The sequence below is a fragment of the Sinocyclocheilus rhinocerous genome, unplaced genomic scaffold, assembly GCF_001515625.1.
Source record: "Sinocyclocheilus rhinocerous isolate Xijiao unplaced genomic scaffold, SAMN03320098_v1.1 scaffold297, whole genome shotgun sequence".
In the NCBI taxonomy this organism is placed as follows: domain Eukaryota; kingdom Metazoa; phylum Chordata; class Actinopteri; order Cypriniformes; family Cyprinidae; genus Sinocyclocheilus; species Sinocyclocheilus rhinocerous.
Window position 1 is genome coordinate 594953 of NW_015649240.1, and position 9962 is coordinate 604914.

The window sequence follows — 9962 nt, forward strand, 5'->3', positions numbered from 1 at the left end:
AAAAATAATAAACAGATGTGTCTCATTTTAAATAGGCCTAAACAAACCAAGACGATAAATTAATTTCAGCCAGAAATTTACTGTTGCAATGATTAAACAAATGTCCAGGACTATCTAGTGAAATGGGATTAGATGTAATAAAACTGGGAGGTAAATGCTTAATAGAAGAATAGAAGAGGTAGAGAGATAAATGTCTTTAGAAACTGTACCCAAAAAATTGCATTTTGCCCATACTGGTGCCAGTTTCTCCAATCTACAACAAACTACAGAGAAGCAACTGAATTACTGTGCATCCGAACCCGTAATTGGTCAATAGTATGGTAATTGAAAAAATTATAATTAATAAATAAATAAAAAATAAAAAACAAGGAAAAATAAAATTAATGGTAAATCAAGAATTGAATGTTATAAAAAGACGGGAACTACTGACATTGGCAAATTAAAGGAAATGCAGCAAAATATTGAAAATACCATAATGTAAAGTTAGTTAGTGAAAAAGGAAGGCCCACCTCCTATATTTGATGAAATCAATATTGCATTGGCAGACATACGGTGGATGTGTGGAAAAATATGGCCTCTTGCCAACATTACCAGAAAATTGGTCAGGATTACTAGGGTTATGCTGACACATAAAATGAGTCATATCTCTCTAGAAGAGGAAACAACAAAAGGAAAAAAACTAGAACCAAAAGAGCAGATGAAAAAGACCCTGCAGATTATATAAATTCAATTGTTCAACCTAAAGGCATGATAAGCACATGATGGCACATAATGGGGCCCTTATTTTCACAGAACATAAAATTAAGGCCTCGTGACTGCATCGTGATCCCAAAAATAAATATTAATTAAATGTATTGAACACGCCTAGAGAAAAAACTGTATATAAGAGGATACACAAAAATATTCGAGAGATTGCTCTGCAGAGTTCTCTCAGGTTTTATTGTCTCTGAAAATAAAATCTCTTCTGGCATCAAAATCCCAAGACTCTGAGAAAGATTCTTCTCAATAGCGGCAGAAGCCACCACAAGCGCTCGAGGGTCATCATGAACTCGCTCACGGCATACAAAGATGGCCAGTCACGCACAATCCGGCGCTGTGGTACTTGCATGTCTGGCTTCTTAACGGAGCACGCCCTCTTCAACATCACTACCTCAGCAAGTGATGAGAACCATTTCTGAGGCAAGAGCCCTGTTCACCAGGTGCCTGTATGCTCATAAATGGAAAGTTTTCACGAATTGGTGCGACTCAAAAGAATATTCAGCTCAGAGACCTTCGCAGTAGACAGCGTGGCTGTATACATTTCCCCAATGTGTCAGCATAGCTGTACGCAACGCCGAGAGACCATCTCGAAAGGGAACGCCTCGGGTTACTGAACATACCAAGGGATGATTTATGAAATACATGTACTGTAATTCTAGGTAATAATGACTTATTCACAAATTGAGTTTGTAATAAATAAACAATTACGTGTTCAAAACAATACAAACAATAACAAAGAACAATTGCTGAAAAAAGTGCACTTGCACACTTAACACATTGTACAGTATACAGCTATGTGGGGAAAGGGGTAGTTTATGCCCTTTGACTTTTGAGAATATACCCAGTCTCCCTTGGCAACAGGGAGTCCTAGCAGATTAATAAGCCTAACAAAGAGATAATAGTTTGTTCTATATTCTTCTTAACATTTATCCTTGCAAGTATTTTTTAGCATTTGCTGTAATACTGTAAGGAAAAACCAAATTGTGGAATACAAAAAGTTTGTGCTTTTCCAAATACACATTAATAGCACACAAAATATATAATTTTCATACAATAAACTATATACAGCATGACATAAATATTTGTACAGTACACAGATCAAACTAATGTTTGATCTAATGTTCAGAAACATTTGTACAAATTTATTTTTCTATATTAATGTTGTTTAAAAAGCATTACAGTATAAGTTGTCTAGTTGTGTTTTCATGTTAATTATTTTAAAGATTGGAAACGATTGTTTGTAAAACTATCAAACTAAACATTAATTTGTTTCATAAATAATCCACTGTATTTTCAGGAACGTCTTATTTAATTTCTAAACAAGGCGATAAACAGCTAAAAATGACAATGGCGAGAGCGAAGCAAGCAGCTCCTTTTGAATCACTCTCGGGTCCCGGACCTCCTATAAGCTTTAAGGGAGGACCTACTATAAGCTTTAAGGGACCCCCCATAAAGGCCAAAAAAATGAACTTGGGGGGGTCCCCTGGTTTTTCAAAAAAAAAAAATATAATACTTGAAACATGAAACTAATGAAAATGAAAATTAAATGAAAAGTGTTGATTGCTGTAATAAATTTAGACCCGCTCATGTCACATCACAATTTTTAACATGTTTTTACAGCATTGCACATTATAACCAATCACACATGATTCTGTTGAGTTTATGAACACAATGGCCAATCAGAGGCGTCCACATTAGACATCGCTGAAACCTCAGAGTTTTTGGCGCGCGTGCTAAATGAATCTTGCAAATGTTTTTAATTAATTAATTTATTTATGGTATATGGTTGCTTGAAGTCTAGGTAGCGGCATTTGTCTGTCTTACAACTATAAAAACATTGTCCAATGTATTGGCAAAAAGAATAATTTGTCATTATAGCATGTACAACATTAACATGCTTTTTTTCATTTAAATTAAGTTGTGTATTTTTTTTCCTTCCTCAACAATTTGGCCTAATTGTAATGAAGTAAATGTTCTTGAAAAACACCACATTATGACCATACATACAATTATTTTGCATTGAGCTGTCCAGCCAACTAGGGTAGCATTCTTTGATTAGTGTTTATAATCTTTCAAGTTTGACAACTTTATTGCCTGTTTGATTGTGGGTACAAAGATTAAACTGTAAAAAGAGATGCTTTTAAGAGAGAAGATACCTGAAACTGCTAAGGCTGAGAAGGTTTTGACCTACAGTGTACAGCATCTGTTTATGTGAACGTGTCATAGATAAATATTTCTTAAACTAAACCGTCTCTGTTCATAATGCTTGCATGTGTGTCAACCTCAAACTAACACAAAGCACAGAATGAGCTGTAGAAGAGCTCCTCTGACTGAACACTTAAGTGTCAGCCATAAATTAAGAGGCCCATCAGGTCGTCACGTCAAAAGAAGATCCATTCTGTGTGTCTCAATCCATAGCTCTCAGAGACAGGAGGACAGTTACAGAGGCACAGGTGACTTCTTAAAAATCACTCTTTTGGCAAGGGGATGCGGCTTCATTTTAAAGCGGGAACTAGAAATCCTTTTGTTTAGTGTTGTGTTTATACAATACTAAAGTTGCATTCTGTCGTATATGGGATATTCCTGTTTGATATTCCTGACTTTTGACCATATAGATGTTCAATTGTTCGATGCTCAGAACATATACACAAAATGGCAGCTCTACCATTAGCTTTGCAAGTGTTAAATTGTCAAAAAAAGAAGTCAATTAGCAAACAATTGTGAGCATTAACAATGCAATAAAATGTTAGCATTTGTTTTGCATGTTTTTGATTAACAAAAAATGAGTATCTTTTTTCACATTCTTCCTCCTTCTCTCTGCAGAAATGTATGCTAAACATGTTCTGCACTGTAGGAACTTTGACTCACTAGCCACATGTTTACAGAGTTGTGAATTTAATTTATGGAAAAAAATAAATAAATTGAAGAAAAAAATAAAATCACAAAGCATAGGTCACAAGGCAAAGTCATGAATAGAGATCTAAAAATAGAGTGCTGCATGGATGACTCATTTTTGTAGGCCAAAACCAAAGCCTCTTTAGGGCAAGTCATTTCACTCGCATTTCCGGTTCCATCAAAATTGGGGTTTTTTGAATGGGTTTTTGGTTAAATGCCTGAAATAACGTCTCTGGTGAACACAAGCTCAAGATATTTTCACATTTTATTCTACAACATAAAATTCACCAGTATCACCCTCTTGTGTGTTTTTTAAAGCTTTTATTTGTCTTGAAAAAGGTGGTTGTTAACAAGTAGATAATTGGGACTACAGAGGTTTTCGTGGATATTAAACATCATCAAACTGAACAGATGAACTCATCTACTCACTAGTCACATTCACAGCCTCATTGTGTTTATAATCAAGCTCTTGAAACTCTTCTAACTCAAACTTTCAGGGAAAAATATTTTTGAATAAAGACTGAGGGTGCATCTCAATCAGCTCCCTAGTTCAGTTGTCAGGGCACTGATCAGGGAGTCGGTCATTTTAAGGGCTGTCTCAATCACAAAATCCTTCCAGTGCACTAAAACCTTCGCCCTTTGAAAAATCCCACAATGCAACGCAAAAAAAAGCATCAATGTTCACTATGCCCCCTTGCCGAATATTACATCACATTTCTGAAGCACAAAACATTTTTTTTATTGATTGAAAGAACATACAAAATACCAAGTAAACAACAGTAAGAAAAATCTTAATACAATTCCAAGAAGTCCAAATAGCAGCATAACAAAGAAAAATATATAAACAAAATAAAAATAATTAGAACATTAAGAAAGAAAAATAAATAAATACAGAAATTAAATTAAATCTTTCTGGAAAGGTAAGAAAGTAGGGATAGGGGGGTTATTAAAGAATCTGCATTTATGAATGAAATAATTGGCCAATGAAGCGCGAAACATAAATTACATGATAACACGATAAATATAATGACACGCGATAGAAGATTAGAAAAGACAAACTATTTTATCAGTGTATTTAAACATAAACATACATCGCTAGACAGGTAGTGAACACATCTTGTTAACATTTATAATTAATATTCAGCTGAAATGTTATAAGGACATGTAATAGAATAATGTGTTTAAAGAGAATAAAAAAATTATATCAAAAATAAACTGGTCCTGCCTGTTGTTCATTAATTCCAGCGGTGACGTTCTACAACGTTGTACTTAGTTATGTCGCCGGAAATTGAGTAATTCAATTCAATTCAATTCAATTCAGTTCAAGTTTAATTGTATAGCGCTTTTCACGATACAAATCGTTGAAAAGCAACTTTACAGAAAATGATGTTTCTACAATATATTTAGTAGTAGCGAGGTCATGAATGCATGAACTAGCTTTTCTGCATCAGAAACAGGTAACATGTTTCGTAACTTGGCAATGTTTCTAAGATGGTAGATGCTGTTTTTGTAACATGGGAAATATGATTTTCAAAAGACAAGTTGATTTCTAATTTAACACCCAGATTTTTGACTGTAGAGGATGTGACAGTACACCCGTCTAGTTGCAAATTGTAATCCAATAGATTTTGTGTACTGTTTTTTGGTCCAATAAATAATATCTCTGTCTTATCCGACTTTAATAGGAGACAATTATTGGTAATCCAATCTTTTACATTTTTAACACACTCTGTTAGCTTAGATAATTCCATCTTAAAGCCTGCCCTTGAATACCCTTATAGTTTTGTAATCTATCTATGGGTATGTCATGATCTATGGTGTTGAACGCAGCACTAAGATCAAGTAAAACTAGCAATGCGATGCAGCCTTGGTCTGACGCAAGAAGCAAGTCATTTGTAATTTGAACAAGTGCAGTTTCTGTGCTATGGTGGGACCTGAAATCTGACTGAAATTCTTCATAGAGATCATTTAATAATCATTTAGTAATCACTGTCCCGATGTGCAGTGAGCCAGGGTACTCACCAGTGACCGGATTCATGTAAACGACATACTGATTCACTAGCTTTTTGTCAAGGAAACCAGAGTGATGCTAACTTCTGGGTTGGCTTACAAAAATATGTCATTATTGCAGCGATCTATCTATCTATCTATCTATCTATCTATCATATACTGAATAAAAGGACAATGAAAAATTGTAAAGACTGTATGCTTTTTGTGCATTTTGGAAATTGTATTTGCATATTGGCATTTCCATAGCACTTTCTATGCAAAATCCCTAAATTATGTCATGCATCAAAATTGTCTTGTGGATTTCTTACTTCTTACAAGTAGTGTTATAATGCACTTCTCGAAGTAGGAAGTTGGAAATTTTAACTCCTGAGTTCCGATAAAGGAAACAATGCTGATTTTACTGATAGCTCTGAACACTGAACCATTTTCTAAATTAGCCTCTTTCTTTTCTCCCTATACAATCTTCCCTATCTTTTGTCTGTATTATTGTTTTACGTGTGTCTTGTGTTGCATTATTCCAGACTGTTTCTTCCTGTTTTTTCCGTTCCCAGTCCCTTTGTCCATGCTATATCTTTATCTCTTTGGAGTGAAATAAAAGGCAAGCCAAATGGCTGCATGAAATATAAGACTGTAAACATCTGATGCTCTGATAAGGAGCTGAATAGCACAGGAGACTCTCTTGAGAGACGCCGTAAGAAGATCCTCCCGCTGTGGGCCTGTGCGGCTGACCACCCATCTAGATCCCTTCATTATGCAATGCTGATTGCTTTGTTGACGATTCTATTCTTAGCATGATATTTCTCTGCAGCATTTGTGCAACTGTTATTTTACAGTATAAAGACGAAGCAAATCACACTGTTTTGATGGCTTTAGGAGAGCTGAGGTTTGTGTTTTATATTGGCAATAGCTCAGTGCACTTCAGCTTAAATGAATCCTGATGGAAATGTCTTGACTATTTTAGCTCCCAAACAAGGCTGAGCTGAAAAAGTGATCACACGGCCTAGCTGCTAAATGAGATGGTTATAAAAACAAACCCAAATAAAGCTGAAACTGCAGCGCCTCCAGATGGTGAGGGTTGGTACAGCACTGATTTTTTTTTTTTTTTTTTTTTTTTTTTGAGTTTTAGCAGGAAATCAGTTTAAAAAGTGAGCATGAAATGGCCCTTGCAATTCATTTTAATTGTGCATAGCTAAGATAGGAAAATAAACAGGTGTATCTGCTTTTAAAAGAGAGGAAAACTATTTTCATATATTTTGTCGTTTATATCAGAGGCAAATAAATACATGAATAAAATCAAAATTCAAAAAGCACATATTTTATTTATTTTATTTTTTTTATTAGTAATTAATAATAATTATTAGAGGCCATCAAACAAACAAACAAATAATTCATGATGAATTATTTTTCATCTTTATTTTTTTTAATTCTTTTTAGCTTTTAAAAGGCACGAGACAATCATTCTGGTATCCTTTGTCATTGACATCAGAAGGCATAAAAAATCAGATTTTTTTTTTTCATTATATTTTATTCTAGAGATTAGTTTTAGGAGGAAATTGTTTTAAGTCAGCATAAAACGGTCTTTGCAACCAATTTTAATCAAGCATAGCCAAGACAGCAAAATAAACAGGCTTATCAGCTTTTAAAAGAGAGGAAAAAACGATTCTCATGTCTTTTGTCATTGACATCAGAGGCCATCAATTTCCCTAGACGGACTTTCACTTGAACTTACCAAACTAGGCAGATGTCAACATAGACAGGATGTGTGACATGCCCACATTTTCAAAAATCATGAACAAAACCACATAACAAAATAAAACATTATCATCAGCCACTAATACAAAATGTTCTGTCGAGGAGCCATGATTACTAAACATCAGCACTAAACTCTGCCTAGAAGCCATGTGTTTCTCCTTTAATCTTGGTTTCAGTTTTCTCTCTTTTTTCCTCCTCACTGATGAACATATTCTGCCTCTTTTTTGGCTGGGTGGTCATGATTGAGTCCATGATGACTGTTGATGTGTGTGATTTATAGTCCTGCACAGTCTGTCTCTGATATGAGCGACAATAGAGAGAGCAGATCTACCTGAAAAACACGATTGTGTCAAACACTGAAGCTGCTGTCATATGACGTCTGGCTGTGTCTTCATGTCTGTTCAATACCATGTAATCAAATCCATTTTATGAGTTCCCCCCATCAGAAATATCAATTTTATTTATTTCAATAGCTATTTCAAGTACCCAAGGACATTTCTCAATGCATGCTGGAAAAAAACTGGAACTGAAAGAATGAAGGCATAACAAAGAGACAAACCACATGATTAAAAATACACTTTTTATATAAGAATACAAAAAGACCAAAGTAGGGCAACTTTGCCTGGTAAGTATGAAAATCCAATTTTTTAATACTTGAGCAACATAATTAAACAGTAAAACTCAAGAATAAAACGTTTAGCTAAAGGCTTTTTAGTAAACAAACATTTAAGAAAATAGTAGAAATTCTAAACCCCTTCAGCAGAAAGTTATCAGCCTGTTTTTTTTTTCAGTCACATACTGCATTTAATATCTCAAGAATGTTCTATTATTTTGACATCTAGTAAACAAACAGTGTACATTTTGATGCTAAGGCAAGCATATTTTCAAGAATGAATCTCGATTGTGATTGGAACCGTCAATGTGGGCTCATTTTGTATGTTCTGGATGCATCCATTCTCCCTTTTATGGAAAATGCATCGGAAATTATTTATTGCAGTTGAGTTAATGTGCATTTTCCACTGTTTTTCTAACAAATGTGGCATGAACTGATGGCAATTTGATGGCAAAAAATGAGTCAGATTGCATAAATAATTCAATAACCGAGTGAACATATTAGTTTTCATTTGAGTTTTGAAAGAATGACAAGATGAAATTTCTTTGCAGAGAAAAAACACACCAAGTGATGATGATCTGAGCTCAAAGAACCATTAATAAATTGTCTCTTAAGGGAGAAAAGGAAAATACTGCATGTTGAACATTACATTTAACAAAATGTTTATTTCTCTCTTTTCATATGAAAAAGCAGGAGTTTGAAACACCTGTTTATATTGTACGGTGAAGGTACAGTTTTTCCAAGCAATTATTATTATTTATTTTTTTTAACAATCTGCACTCAGGTTATTTAGACAGTTGTAAAACAAGGTGGAGACAAACTCCAAAAGAAACCAGCAGCAACCTCAAATGAAAGCAGTTTCCTCAAAGATGCAGTGAGAACACAAACACCCACTTGTGAAGCCCAATCTTCAACCACTTAAAGCAAAACCACAAAGAGCAGGGCAATCAGAGAAGGAAACATTAAATTACCATACCGCAGGGAGGTATTTTATCAGAATTTTATCAGTCTCCTAACCGCTGGTCTACCACTGGAGCTTCATAACCTCCACTAAGTGCAGCTGTGATCAATGAATACTCAAGTGCTCTGATTGGTGCAGGCAGTGCCGCGTTATACTAATGGGCAACATGGGCTGCAGCGCAGGGCATTTTATTTGCGGGGTCTGTGCGCAGCATGTGCATAACGATGCTCAGAGCAGGCTGTACCGGTGGTAAACATACTGCCCTCAGACAGAACAGGCAGGTTGTCGATCAGTGACAGAGCAGAATAAGGATAGAGTAAAGTGTGGATGCGCTAAACTCCAAAAGAAACCAGTAGCAACCTCAAATGAAAGCAGTTTCCTCAAAGATGCAGTGAGAACACAAACACCCACTTGTGAAGCCCAAAATAAGGCCCAATCTTCAACCACTTAAAGCAAAACCACAAAGAGCAGGGCAATCAGAGAAGGAAACATTAAATTACCATACCGCAGGGAGGTATTTTATCAGAATTTTATCAGTCTCTCTCCCGCTGGTCTACCACTGGAGCTTCATAACCTCCACTAAGTGCAGCTGTGATCAATGAATACTCAAGTGCTCTGATTGGTGCAGGCAGTGCCGCGTTATACTAATGGGCAACATGGGCTGCAGCGCAGGGCATTTTATTTGCGGGGTCTGTGCGCAGCATGTGCATAACGATGCTCAGAGCAGGCTGTACCGGTGGTAAACATACTGCCCTCAGACAGAACAGGCAGGTTGTCGATCAGTGACAGAGCAGAATAAGGATAGAGTAAAGTGTGGATGCGCTGTCCTTGAAGGACGTTCAACTCGGTTTTGTTTATATTTTGCTTAGCCTATAATTTTAAATGACAGATGTCGTATTTATTTATTTTTCTCTGCTACACTTTTCCTACTGTGTTAACAAATGTCAAACGAATTTAGTATTTTGACAAGAC

At 35.5% G+C, this 9962-nt stretch overlaps 1 long non-coding RNA gene across 1 annotated transcript in view; it reads left to right on the forward strand.

The window, feature by feature from the left end:
• LOC107710465 (uncharacterized) overlaps window positions 1-9962 on the forward strand; it is a 12790-nt gene that overhangs the window by 506 nt on the left and 2322 nt on the right. The gene's annotated exons all lie outside the window — the stretch shown is intronic.